A 16,032-nucleotide genomic window follows, 5' to 3' on the forward strand; every position below is an offset into this window, starting at 1 on the left:
ATTCCTTTCAGATGTTGCTGTAATTTGCCACCTGTTTCACACAGGAAGGGCTTCTTCCAGGTTTTGCTACTTCTGTAATTTTGTTTTTCTTCTAGTTAAGAGCATTGGCCATATACAGACCCATCCTCACATCTCGGAAGTGGGTATCCATGCTTGTCTAGCCTCTGTCTGTTGACTTCTCATCTTGCACTCTACTGGAATGTCTCTCTGGGTCTTTCTAGAAGACAAGTCTTCACTTTGAAATCGACTGAACTTTATGGTGGATAGATAACTGTATGTATATATATATATATATATATATCATATTTTCATAAACAAACCCAAAAGGCTTTGCGAGTTATGGAGAGAAAGCTACTATGGAAGGCTCATATGCTATCAGCCTTCCATAGTAGTTTTCTCTCCATAACTCACAAAGCCTTTCGGGTTTGTTTACAAAAATATTATTTATGTAGTATTAAGATAGTTTAAGTAATATTAACTAAATTTGACTGAAATTGATGGGTGAGCATTTGACCAATCAGATTCACAAGGAGCCACGAAAGCATCGATTTGTGAGATCAATTCAGCCTGAGGTTAGTTCATCATTTTTCAGTCATTTAAAATCGGAGAATAATTATCATTATGATATATATTATATATATATATTCACTTCTATATTAGGCACAGGAGTGGCTGTGTGGTAAGTAGATTGCTTACCAACCACATGGTTCCAGGTTCCAGGTTCAGTCCCACTGCGTGGCATCTTGGGCAAGTGTCATCTACTAAAGCTTAAGGCCAACCAAGGCCTTTTGAGTGTATTTTGTAGATGGAAACTGAAAGACGCCTGTTATATATATATATATATATATAATATATATATATGTGTGTGTATGTATGTGTATATGTTTGTGTGTGTGCTCCTCCCCCCAACATCGCTTGACAATTGATGCTGTCATGTTTATGTCCCCATAACTTAGTGGTTCAGCAAAAGAGACTGATAGAATAAGTACTAGACTTACAATGAATAAGTCCAGGGGTCGATTTGCTCGACTAAAGGCTGTGCTCCAGCATGGCCGCAGTCTGACTGAAATGACTGAAACAAGTAAAATAATAAAAGAATATATATATATAAGAGTGGTGATATATAAAGGTGTACCTTATACAATATATTTATAGCTATATATGTGTATGTGTGTATAAAGATAGAACAAGATTCTGAACAGTTCCAATCAAATTTCACTCACAAGGCGATAGCCAACATGAGCTTACTGAAGAAGATATTTGCTCTCAGAGCAACATGCAGTGTGATTGATCCTAGAACCATGTGGCTGCAAAACAAATTTCTTAAACCACATAACCGTTCTAGCACTGTTTACAATTTGTTCCAATATTTTTTGCTCGTTGATTCCACCTTCTTCCTACATGTTTCTCTTGCATTCATTTCTGTAACTTAAAGTTCTTGTTGAAATTTCCGTACGGTTTTATTTAATTTATTCCCACAATTTGTTTCCTCATTGGATCACTTTTAGCATTTTCCTTCTACTTTTGTCATTCCTTCTATTTTTGTCATAAAATATATTGTTGGCTGTCTGTTAGCTCTAGAAGTTATAATCAAATCACCATATATATATATATATATATATATATATATATATATATGTATAAATTTATTTTCATTCTGTTCAAAATTTTATCATTCTGGAAGCTTATTGGTCTTCACATTTGACTTACCTTCTTTATTTTGTTAAACCATTAAGTTAGTTCAGATAAAACTACATTGCTATCTTCTAGGTAGCAACATTCTCTTTACTCTTTACTCTTTTACTTGTTTCAGTCATTTGACTGTGGCCATGCTGGAGCACCACCTTTAGTCGAGCAAATCGACCCCGGGACTTATTCTTTGTAAGCCCAGTACTTATTCTATCGGTCTCTTTTGCCGAACCGCTAAGTGACGGGGACGTAAACACACCAGCATCGGTTGTCAAGCAATGCTAGGGGGACAAACACAGACACACAAACATATACACACACACATACATATATATACATATATATACGACAGGCTTCTTTCAGTTTCCGTCTACCAAATCCACTCACAAGGCATTGGTCGGCCCGGGGCTATAGCAGAAGACACTTGCCCAAGATGCTACGCAGTGGGACTGAACCCGGAACCATGTGGTTGGTTAGCAAGCTACTTACCACACAGCCACTCCTGCGCCTATTCCTTTCCTTTCTTTTAATAGCTTAGTCCAAGGCTTATGCTTAGGGGCTATGACACTTTCAGAATTGTTGCGACTGATGAAGGAAAGGATAGAAATTATTCTTCTGCTTCCAACCCGACCCAAATATTGTCAGTAGAGTGGAATACATTAAAGGGATGGAAGAATTCTGTAGTGAGTGTCAGATGAAGCTTCTTTCTCGAAAGGATTGAAATCCGGCAGGGATGGTGGTGATCCCTGCTGTACTCTTTCACCACAACTTTCTCTCACTCTTACTTCCTGTTTGTGTTGTACCTGTATTTCAAGGGGCCGGCCTTGTCACTCTCTGTGTCACGCTGAATATCTCCAAGAACTACGTTAAGGGTACACGTGTCTGTGGAATGCTCAGCCACTTGCACGTTAATTTCACGAGCAAGCTGTTCCGTTGATTGTATCAGCTGGGACCCTCATCATCGTAACCGACGGAGTGCTCCTATTCTAAAGGAATGGAAAAATTCTGTAGTGAGTGTCAGATGAAGCTTCTTTCTCAAAAGGATTGAAATATGGGTCGGTCCTCCATCAATAAAATTCTACACAATTATTATCAAACAGATTACCAAATTTCAGTCACAGCGCTTTAGCTGATTCAAGGTTTTCCTAGAAGACACATTTGTAGTATATCAAACAACCTAACAAACTGGTGTTTGACCTTCCAAAAAAGTTGCATTTCTTTCAAAGAAAAAATGAAACATATGTTACTTGACTTTTACAATGTTTGCCATGGTACATCAAAGAAAATAACAAATCTGTTACTAAACTGAATTTGAGATGTCAAAATATTGACCTGAATAATATGCCTGCCTACATTGCTGACAATGTTAGTGTAAACCAGTGATTCCTGATTTGCATAACAGTGTCCCCTTAGAAGCATTGTGAGCTCACAAAGGAAACGGCAAACAACAAGGGGTCCTTATTGGGAGGTGCTGGGTATTTAGAAGAGTGAGTCATCATGTTTGCAGAGCAAGTGTCTTCTACGATAGCCTAGGACCAGCCAAAGCCTTGTGAGTAGATTTGGTAGTAGATGGAAACTGGAAGAAGCCCATCGTATGTATATTGCAAGGTTGGATTTGCAACAGTGAGTAGTTGCTGCAGCAGAAACATGTGTAAGTCATTATAATATGCTGTAAATAACTATAAAATAAATTTTGTGGATGTACAAGTTTCCATACACTTTATTATTAATACTAGCATATATATATGAAGCATGGCCATTCACATATATATATGTGTGTGTGTGTGTGGAGGCGCAATGGCCCAGTGGTTAGGGCAGTGGACTCGCGGTCGTAAGATCACGGTTTCGATTCCCAGACCGGGCGTTGTGAGTGTTTATTGAGCGAAAACACCTAAAAGCTCCACGAGGCTCCGGCAGGGGGTGGTGATCCCTGCTGTACTCCTTCACCACTCTTTCTTTCACTCTTTCTTCTGTTGGCCTGCTCGCTTAGCCAGCGGGGTGGCATCATTCGAAGGCTTAAAACGATGCGAACGCATTGTGACCAGCGATGTGTAACAACATCTGACGGTCTGGTCAGTTACGTGATCACGTGATATATATATATATATATATATATATATATATATATATTATATATATATATATATATATATATATATAAGTGAAGGTGCATGGCTCAGTGGTTAGAGCATCGAGCTTACGAGCGTGAGGTTGTGAGCTCAAATCCCGGACCGGGCTACGTGTTGTGTTCTTGAGCAAGACACTTTATTTCACATTGCTCCAGTTCACTCAGCTGTAGAAATGAGTTGCCAAGCTGTATCAGCCTTTGCCTTTCCCTTGGATAGCACTGGTGGCGTGGATAGGGGAGGCTGGTATACATGGGCGACTGCTGGTCTTCCATAAACAACCTTGCCCGGACTTGTGCCTGGGAGGGTAACTACCAACACAGGGCTCACAACTACAATTTCCATTTAGATTTAATTTTGATATTGCTGATGTTGATGCACTTGACTCAATAGGTCTCTTCAAGCATGGCAGGTCGCCCTATGATCCAAGATGCTTTTGAATGGGCTGGTTATGCGACACTTGTATAGGTTACAGCTGTGAACTCATTTTATTTGTCGGGTCTTCTCAGTCTCAGCATACCTCCAGAGGTCTTGGTCTTTTGTCATTGTCTCTGTGAGACCCAACATTCGAAGGTCATGCTTCCCCACCTCATCTCATGTCTTCCTGGGTCTCCCTCTACCCCGGATTCCTTCAACTGTTTGGGAGTGGCACTTCTTCACACAGCTCTCCTCATTCATCCATAATACATGACCATTCCAAGACAAAGGTCTTTCTTGCACAACACATCCGATGCTTCTGACGTCTAACATTTCTCTCAGGGCGCTTACACTTTGTTGTGTGTGCACACTGACATTACACATCCAGCGGATCATGCTAGCTTCATTTCTTTCGAGCCTACGCATGTCTTCAACAGTCACAGCCCATATTTCACTGCCATGAAGCATGGCAGTTCACACACATGCATCATACAATCTACCTATCATTTTGAGCGAGAGGCCTTTTGTCACCAGCAGGGGTAGAAGCTTTCTGAACTTTGCCCGGGCTATTCATATTCTGGTGGTAACACTCTCTGAGCAGCCACCCCCACTACAGAATTGGTCACCTAGGTAGTGGAAGCTATCAACTACTTCTAGTTTCTCCCCCTGGCATGTGATGGAGTCTGTTTACTGTTAATAAAAGCCAGGATGTGTTGCATTCCATTACTGAATAAATGAAAAAATGTATTACAAATACACAAATTACAAGTAAAAGTCGTTTCTATTTGCACACTCAGTGTACATTATACACTTTTTCTTGCCATTCGTGTATTTGCACATGTTTGTGTACTACACACATATACACACACACACACGGGCACACATACACACACACACACGGGCACACATACACACACACACATATATATTATCATAATCATCATTTAACATCTGTTTTTCACTACTTGCATGTGTTGGATGGTTTGACAGGAGCTGGCATGTCAAAAGACCGCACCAGACCCTATTGTCAGCTTTGGCAGGGGTTTCTATGGCTGGATGCCCTTCCTAACACTGACCACTTCACAGAGGACTGAGCACTTTTTATGTGGCACCAGCACCGGTGAGGTCACCAAGTAACCTGCAAGATAAAGACTTCTTATCTGAGATGGGGAGTTGTATAGAGGAAGGTGAGTTTGTGCCAGGTGATGAGAGGTTAAACTGTAACAGGGGGATAAAAACAGATGTCTTGCTGGAAAGGAGATGCATAGTTACCCCACTAAGAGAGAGAGCGAGAGAGAGAAAGCAGACGGTGATGTGCTAAAATAGGAATGTATCATATGGAATATTCTCCTTTTGGAGATTCATTCTAATTCTGATCTTATAGAAGTGGAGGCGCAATGGCCCAGTGGTTAGGGCAGCGGACTCGCGGTCGTAGGATCGCGGTTTTGATTCCCAGACCGGGCGTTGTGAGTGTTTATTGAGTGAAAACACCTAAAAGCTCCACGAGGCTCCGGCAGGGATGGTGGTGATCCCTGCTGTACTCTTTCACCACAACTTTCTCTCACTCTTACTTCCTGTAGTTGTGAGCCCTGTGCTGGTAGTTACCCTCCCAGGCACAATCTGTTGTACTTGTATTTCAAAGGGTCGGCCTTGTCACTCTCTGTGTCACACTGAATATCCCCGAGAACTACATTAAGGGTACACGTGTCTGTGGAGTGCTCAGCCACTTACACGTTAATTTCACGAGCAGGCTGTTCCGTTAATCGGATCAACCGGAACCCTTGTCGTCGTAACCGACGGAGTGCTTCCATCTTGTAGAAATACACTTAGCAGCTGATTTTTTCTTTTCCTATCAATGGCATCCATTATCCTCTCCAGCAAGTCATCGATAAAATGAGGGCTTAGTTGTATCAACAATATAATTTTATGTGTTCCCATAAAATAAAACTGAAATAATTATTAATTTTACTTATAATTAATATTCATTTGTATGCATTTATATATTGTTAGTCTTTTATCTTTTACCTGTATCAATCATTAGACTGCGGTCATGCTGGGGCACTGCCTTGAGTTTTTTGTTGACTGAATCGACACAAGTACTTATTTTTTATGCTTGGTTCTTATTCTATCAGTCTCTTTTGTCAAACCACTAAATTATTGGGACATAAACACACCCACACCGGTTGTCAAGTGGTGATGGGAGGACAAGAACAGACACACACACACACACACACACACACACACATATATATGACAGACTTCTTTCAGTTTCTGTCAGCCTGAGGCTATAGTAGAAGGAGAGACAGAGAGAGACAGAGAGAGAGAGAGACTTGCTAAGGTGCCACACAGTGGGACTGAACCTTGAACCATGTGGTTGAGAAGCAAGCTTTTTATCACACTGCCACTCCTGCACCTGTGTGTGTGTGTGTGTGTGTGTGTGTGTGTATTTATAATAACTTTTGTGAAGGACAATGGTAAAACAGAATCATCTGACCGTTGCTCTTTACAGAGTAATTCCATCGCATAAAGTACTAAGTTTTAAAAGGGTTCAAAAAATTAAAAATTGTACATAGAATTTATAATGGCACTGCATAATATATAGTCTCTTGTATATACGTTATACTGCATAATACCTGTTGAATAGCATTTTTCTTTTTGTAGAGTGTTTCATGTATAGTATATAAATCAAATGTTTCTAAGTGTACACTGTTTTATAAAGTGTATTTAGCATAATTTATGATGTATGCAGCTAGGTGAGTAGAATTTGAAGTGTATATAGTCTATTGTATTCAGTCAGTTTTATAATGTGCCTTGTACTTTGACATGTATTGAGAATCTATTGACAGTTTGATGTATTTATGAAAGTACCATTACTAATATCATAGGCATAGGAGTGGCTGTGTGGTAAGTAGCTTGCTTACGAACCACATGGTTCTGGGTTCAGTCCACTGCATGGCTTCAGGCTGACCAAAGCCTTGTGAGTGGATTTGGTAGATGGAAACTGAAAGAAGCACATTGTATATATGTATATAAATATATATGTATGTGTGTAACATCGCTTGACAACCAATGCTGGTGTGTTTACGTCCCCATGAATTAGCAGTTTGGCAAAAGAGACTGATAGAATAAGTACTAGGCTCACAAAGAATAAGTCCTGGGATCGATTTGCTTGACTAAAGGCAGTGCTCCAGCATGGCCACAGTCAAATGACATAAACAAGTAAAAGAGTAATATCATACAAAAAAAATATTATTAAAAAACTGTATATAATAAATTGTGTATGTCTGACAATTTATTAAACATTTTACAACTATATTCTTCATGAACTACACTAACTGAAATTTCATTTTAAAAATAATTTAGAATTTTGTTGGGTAGAGTTAAATTACTCTCATTTATTTCTCTCATTTACTTGTTTCAGTCATTTGACTGCGGCCATGCTGGAGCACCGCCTTTTAGTCGAGCAAATCGACCCCAGGACTTATTCTTTGTAAGCCCAGTACTTATTCTATCGGTCTCTTTTGCCGAACCGCTAAGTGACGGGGGACGTAAACACACCGGTTGTCAAGCAATGCTAGGGGGACAAACACAGACACACAAACATATACACACACACACATATATATATATATATATACATACGACAGGCTTCTTTCAGTTTCCGTCTACCAAATCCACTCACAAGGCTTTGGTCGGCCCGAGGCTATAGCAGAAGACACTTGCCCAAGATGCCACGCAGTGGGACTGAACCCGGAACCATGTGGTTGGTAAGCAAGCTACTTACCACACAGCCACTCCTGCGCCCTGAATATTTTATTTATAAGACGGTGCTTGAAATAACGAAAGGTTTATATATAAAACTGTAATAGTATGTTATATTTTTTAAACTTTGAAACAAGATGTGTTTCATATGATATGAGATGAGGCGATCTCAAGTGGGTTAGTATTGAAAGTGTTAATTATTTATTCAACAGAGGCTGTACAATGTACAACATTCAACTTAAAATCTATAGCATAATGTGCAGTATAATGTAAAGTTACTGTAAAAAACAAACTTCAGCAGACAGTGTACAAAAGACAGTTTTGAACAAGCTATAACTCGATAGAAAATTGAGTGCTTTTCAGAGTCAAATTCTTATATAATCACTTTTTAAAGAAAATTGTTTAGGAAAAAAAAACATTTATTTATTTATTTATTTATTCCTCTCATATTACAGACTCCATATGTATTCTTTGATTAAATTTTACTTCCAGAATTTTAAAAGTAATCCAAATTATGACAAAACTAAATGTAAAAATAATGTTTGGAAGTAATCATATTGCATTGCATTTTATGATAAAAAAATAACAATTACAATATTTATGTACATGCAAACATATATACAAATTTTACATAGACTTATCAATATATACAGCCCTGCAAACCAATATATACTGTATACATACATACATGCATACATACATACACACATACATACATACATACACACATGCATACATACATACATACATACATACATACACACATACATACATACATACACACATGCATACATACATACATACATACATACATACATACATACATACATACATACATACATGCATGCATACATACATACATACATACATACATACATACATACATACATGCATACATACATACATGCATGCATACATAAAAATAGATAATTTCTTTGAGATGGTAATTATAACTTCCACCATTATGGCAACAAACAACAATAATAATTTAGCTTCAATTCCTTGGCTATAGAATCTAATTCTATGGAAGGTCTCTTTCTAAAACATTATGGTCCACTTGCTATGGATGTTTTATTAAAACAATGAGTTCAATAAAAGGTCTTTTGTTTTGTTTGAAAATGTATCAGGAATGCCTTACCATATTTCACTGAATCGGTAACTCAAGGATTTTACTCCAGGTTTCCTTCTGCTACTCTTTCTTTAGTCTTTTTCTCAATATATGTATGCATATTGCATGTGTGTGTGAATGTATGCATAAACATATATGCATGTACTCATGCATATATATATATGTAACATATAATAAAGTAACATATTATTTCATAGATAAATTTCCTCTATTTACATAATATTGAGGTCTCTTTCTTTCTTTTGTTATCTTACCGTTTTACCAATATATATATATATATATACACACATCCATGTTTATATTTGTGTGTGTATATAATTATATATATGTTTATGCATATATATATATATATATATGCCTGTATACTTACATTTATATATGTAATATGCACACATATATATGTGTGTATAAATCTGCATATGCACGTATACTAACACTCACACACATAAGCTCATACATATGTATATGTTTTTACTAGTTTCAGTCTAAAAATGTGTGTGATGGTGAGGGGGGTGCAACAGAACATAACCACATACAATTGTATATACATCTACATATGCCCAATAAACATGATTAGAAACAAACTACAATCAGATTGCATCCGTATTACAATGAAATATTTAATTCTTATTATCCACCATTTTTTCTGACAGTATTAGTTGATGTAGACATCTATAAACGTTATTTAATAATCAGACATTGAAGCCATTTTTTTTTTAATCATTCATCACATACATGAATTTTGGAAATGTTGTAAAATGAGATAATTACTTACAAGGCTTGGAATGTTCTTTAGCTTAAAGAAAGCTTATGTATTTGTAGCACTTCCTGGCAAACATGATGGCAGTGGAGAGGCAAAATCCTTAAAATATTAGGTAACATGTCTACAGTGTTCAGTTACAAGTCTTTTTTTTCTGAGAGCTAATCCTGATGGTATCAATTTTGCCTTTCATTTTCCTGGGGGTCGATGAAGTAAAGTATTGGTCAAATGCTAAGGGTTTGTAAAATATTCCAGTAAAGTGTTTTAGACATGATGGAATTATAATAAAAGAAGTTCTTTGCCCTTCATCAAGGTAGTGAAGGATCAAATATGTTCAGTGACTTTTGCCATCTGCTGAAGGAAGACTAACTTTCACTTTCGCTATCAACTTTATTAAAATCAATCAATGTAATAAAAGATTAGTGATTAGTAAATTAGCACACATATGCATTCACCTAAATGCACTTTCACCACTACTTCTTTCTACACTCACGTACATAGATACACATACAGACGCATTACACATACAAATATCCATGTACACTGAAACAAACACAAAGTGGTAATATGCAGTCATAAACACATGTTAATAACATGCACATATACATACATATAAAGCTAACACCAAACAACATACAGAGTATAATACCATTTACTCAATCATATACAAACACATGCACAAATGCATTTGCTGTGTTTGGTCCATGTTTCACAAAGAGGATAATAATAAAAAAAATCTTGAAATGGGGTTAGCAATTCCTCCATTACAACAGCAGATGTTCAATTTCAAATGGTTTTTCAGTCAAAATTAGATTTTCAAAATTAGATTTCAACGTATTGAAACTGTTTGTACATATTGATAAAAAGTAAAAATTTGTATCCATCTGACTGTGTTGATTTGATATTTTCTTGGATGTAAACATCATTGTCAAAATACCTTTCATTCTATATCAGAAAAAAATTTAAAATGGGTTAATTATTGTCCCATGAACAGTAAATTTTAATGGTCGGCTTATCATGTTTTAGAAATCTCAGTATTTTATTTTTTAAATGAACTATCAGCATCCTGCAAAAAAATCTATTGAATTTTTTTTTATTTTTGCTTTTATTTTTATACATTTGGCAAGCATTCATTTATCTGTAAGTGTTACTTTTTTTTCATTCTATTCATTAGGTAATTATCAAAGAATTTTTATTTTAAAATCTGATCAAGGAAAAAGCTTTTGTATCATGAAATCTTTAAAAATCTGATCATTATAGTTAACTTTGAATTATTATCTGAAATTTGCTTTCAGTAACAATATCAATTTTATCTTTATTTTGTGAAGTACAATTTTTGTTAATTCAACATCCAAGTGACATGAGAAAATTCAGAGGAAATCAACGACATCTTTAGAAATCTTTGAAAATTTATAGACTTGGTCCATTTTTTTACTTCCTTTTCTTTCTCTCAGTCATGACAATAAGTTTTGACTTGAAATAGAAACTTCTCGGAACTTTTACATATCTAAGAAGCATTTAGAATGCAAAGGTTATCATTTTCTCATAAATAAAGATTATGTTTTTAGTATTTATAGCTTTATGTGAAAGTGTAACCATTCCTATCAACATGAGCTGTTTTAGGCTATGTTTAGGTATTTTCACAATCTATCTATAATTGTCATAGTATTATTAGCTGTTTGTCACAGCTACTCTGTTGATAAGTATCGTTTGTTTAACAAAAGTTTTCACAGCTAAAAATTTATCAACTATATTAGTATATTAGTCATTCTGCCATATGCTACTGTTATCATCACCAAAGATGAACAATTTTAACTCAGGCACAGACAAACTGCATATTTGATTTATTCAATTTTTTTTTTTTTTAATATAAAAGAAACATTTAATACCTCGATAAAATGCATCCAGGATATTTCGTGAAATTTGCCATAAGACAGGCATCCTACCATAGAAACCATGCAAACAGTGAAACTTATGAGTGGAATATGGCTGCCACCCTGTCTGTCTTGGAGAGCAGTAACTCCAAATAAGAAATTACTCAGACTGTGATGACTCACCTAACTCATTCCGATATGAAAAAGCAAGCGCAAAATGATGACAATGATGACAATGACAAATACTACAACAACAGCAATAATAGTGATGATAATTGTAATGATGACGGGTGTTGTTGTTGTTCTTCTTCTTCTTCCAATCAGGACTCACGCCATTAGCCACAAAGAATAATCTCTAATTCGAGCCTACTCTAAGCTGCTAAGAATGTGTGTGGCAACTTGAAGATCCACCCACCACACGCGATAGACTGGTGGTTGCACGGGCAAGAAAGCTACGTTGTTATCCTCATTCTGTAAACGGTCACTTTTAACAGGTGGAGAGCTGAACCATCCTGGGGTACAGAGGATTAAGAATCTAGACTAGGGTCTGAAAGTTTACCACACCATAGTGGGTTACACCATGGATCCTTTGCTTTGTGGAAGAAGTAGGAAGAAAGAGTGAGAGAAAGTTGTGGTTAAAGAGTACAGCGGGGTTCACCACCCTCCCCCGCTTGAGCCTCATGGAGCTTAGGTGTTTTTGCTCAATAAACACTCACAATGCCTGGACCAGGAATCGAAACTGTGTTCTTATTACTGTGAGTCCACTACCCTAACCACTGGGCCATTGTGCTTCCACGGGTGTTGTTGTTTGTTTTGGTAGTGATCGCCAATCTTTCTCCTCTTGTCTCAATGTTTCAGAGTTGGCCTTCAGTTCTTGTTAATACTTTCCTAAATATTTCTATTATTCTCACCATTGTCCTGTTTTCCTACACACACACACACACACACATATATATCTACAGCAGGCTTCTTTCAGATTCTATCTATAGTAGAAAACACTTGCTGAGGAACTGAACTCAGAACCATGTGGTCTTAACACACAGCCATACCTGCACCGACACTTTAAATACTAACAATTTTATTGTTAATCTCCAGTGCTATCTGAGTATTGGTTTTACTTGTTACACGGATAGGGTACTGTCTACTGTTCATTGTGTACTCAGCGTATATGGTCAGAAATGAAAGATGTGGTGAAATATCATATAAACTGATAGGATATCAAGACTTTAAAACGTAATACAGGGCATCCATAAAGTCATGGTGCAATGCTACAAAATTATTTCATTCCTAAGCATGAACAATTAGACCCAACAGAGAATACAGTTTTGCAACAACTTGGTGCGCTTTGTCACTTTGCTCTGCAAGTTAGGCAGTTTCGAAATGAGAAATTCCCTAACAGATGGATTGGAAGAGGTGGACTGTTATTTTGGCTGCCATATTCACCAAATTTGACTCCATTAGATTTTCTTTTTGTGGATACATGTGAAAAGTATTGTTTATAGGTGCAGGAGTGGCTGTGTGGTAAGTAGCTTGCTTACCAACCACATGGTTCCAGGTTCAATCCCACTGCATGGCATCTTGGGCAATTGTTTTCTACTATAGCCTCGGGCTGACCAAAGTCTTGTGAGTGGATTTGGTAAACGGAAACTGAAGAAAGCTCGTTGTATATATGTATATATATATATATATATGTATGTATGTGTTTATATATGCTTGTGTGTCTGTGTTTGTCCCCCCCAACATTGCTTGACAACTGATGCTGGTGTGTTCACGTCCCCATAACTTAGCAGTTCAGCAAAAAGAGCCCGATAGAATAAATACTAGGCTTACAAAGAATAAGTCCTGGTGACAATTTGGCCGACTAAAGGCAATGCTCCAGCATGGCCACAGTCAAATGACTGAAACAAGTAAATGAGTAAAAGAGTATTCCACTAAGCCTCGACCTTTAGAAAATTTGAAAGCAAGGATAACTGATATGATTGAAAGTATCTCTGCAGCTGGAAAATATTTTTTGAGAACTACAGAATCGTATTTCTCTTTGTATTATTAATGATGGTGGGCATGTTTTACAAAATTGAGAAGAAGAATAAAAAATTTAGGTCATTTTCCTTTCTTATTCTTTTTACAGATTAATTCTATTGTGTGTATTTATGAAGATACAGATATTTTAAATTGCACCATGACTTTATGGACACCCCATATATATATATATATATATATATATATAGAGAGAGAGAGAGAGAGAGAGAGCGGCAGACTGGGTCTAAAACTATTGGTTGCCAGGAGATTAAAGGGCCTACCCCCAACTACAAGGAGGCCCACCCACAACTACAATGCTATCATTTATTTATTTATTTGTTAAAAGTATTCTCAACTGCCTACAAACACAGCCAGGCTGAAATAATTAATGTATTCTTCCAAGAATGAAAATTCTCAAACTTGAGGGGATGGGCCCCTTAGATACTAACATGGGTCACCGATATATGGATTCTAATGCCACAGGGGCCCACTTGCCATTAGGCAAGCTGGCAACCTGGCCAGTCCACCACTGTATATATATATATATGTGAATTCGTGTGTACCGTTGGCAATTTTTTCCTCTGTCTTCCCTTCTCTGGATCTTTCCTTCTCCTATGTTTCCGACGAAGAGCTCCGTTCGAAATGTTAAACCCTCCTTCTTTCCTTCTTTCCTGAGCATCCAATAATACTATATTTGTTCCACGTCCTCGCGTTGTTGTGTTTTTTTGTGCTTTCTTGTTTGGATTAACTATATATATATATATATATATATCAGAGTGACTTTAATATACTTAACAAATTTTTTATTGAGTTTATATGTGTACATAAATGAAAACTCATGCTATAACATTATAGTTTGTCGTAAGTTGTTATTATGTGATAACACTACAAAACAACTATTGAACTAAATTGTGATGGGCAACCGAATTTCTCTTAAAATTATATTGTATTAAGTTTATATGCACATATTTCATTCCAGAAACTTTGAGTTAGTTACATTACAGCACTGCTGAACATGTGTAACTCGTTAAGCAGATATATTTGACTTCAGTATCAAATTTCAATTCCATGACAGTGGAAGACAGAGTTCAGAAGTAATCCATCACTGAAGAGAATGATTAATATACTGCTTTGCAAGTAGGAGAATACAGGTTCAATTAATGCTGAACTAAGTGTCAGTTAGGACAGAAAAGAATGTTTCATCAGCTTTCATGAGCAACATCCTCAGGCTTGACATGCAAGGCTCATATCAAGTAAATATCAGCTAAACATCATTTGGTCCATTCTGAAGGATTTAAATTGATGTTGCTTCTCTCAAGACTAATACACTAAATGAAGACAATTTTGGTTATTGAGCACTATTCTGCAAAGATATGTTGATGTTCTTAGGAAATGAAAATTTGGTCAAATTTCATGTTGTTGATGTTCTTAATTAATACAACTACTGGAATCATTAGCTCATTTGTACATTAAAAAAGAGTTAATTAAGTAATATAAAGATGTACATGAATACAAACAATAAAGAATAAATCAAATATCATTATATGACTTGGCCTCATTCTTGGATTGCAAAAATGTGAAAGAACTTTCGATCAGAATTTTAATATATATATATGTATGTATGTGTGTGTGTGTGTGTGTGTGTGTGTGTGTGCATTTATTTATACACATAAATGCATATCAAGCCACAATGTATGGATTCAACTAATCTACTGGTACTCGTATGAAAAGCTCTCTAATGTATCATTCTACAAAACACATAGAATATATAGTATGATGCAAAATAAAACATAAGAAGCGTATAAGATTATAAATAGAAAAATATGCTATAATAAAATTTATTTTACCATTGTATATCCATGGAATATATGTGTATGTATATACATATATACATACATACATACTGTTTCTCTCCTTGTTTTTTTTCTGTGTATCTTTCTACCGAAGAGCGTAGGCTCGAAACGTAAAAGACTTTTTCTATTTCTATTCCTGAGCGCTATACTAATACATTTGTTTGTTTGTACTCCACCTGCCTTCGTCTTTTGTTTATTTTCGTAAACCTTCCTGTTATATATATATATATATATATATATATATATATATATATATATATATATATATGTTGCTTCTCTCAAGACTAATTTATATGTATATATATAGTAAACAACAGGTTGTATGGTTAACCACATTGATAAATCAAAGGTAGGACAGAAAGAACATAACAGGTAGGATCGAACAAAACAGGTGCCACGGAGT

At 36.2% G+C, this 16,032-nt stretch overlaps 1 protein-coding gene across 1 annotated transcript in view; it reads right to left on the bottom strand.

Moving 5' to 3' along the window:
* LOC115218977 (putative protocadherin beta-18) overlaps positions 1-10,580 on the bottom strand; it is a 57,046-nt gene extending 46,466 nt beyond the window's left edge. Inside the window, exon 1 of the mRNA XM_036508605.1 lies at positions 9,899-10,580. The gene's annotated coding sequence lies outside the window, so the exon portion shown is untranslated. The remainder of the gene's footprint in view (positions 1-9,898) is intronic.
* Positions 10,581-16,032: the final 5,452 nt, after the last annotated feature.

Source organism: Octopus sinensis, linkage group LG14 (assembly GCF_006345805.1).
Source record: "Octopus sinensis linkage group LG14, ASM634580v1, whole genome shotgun sequence".
NCBI classification, from domain to species: domain Eukaryota; kingdom Metazoa; phylum Mollusca; class Cephalopoda; order Octopoda; family Octopodidae; genus Octopus; species Octopus sinensis.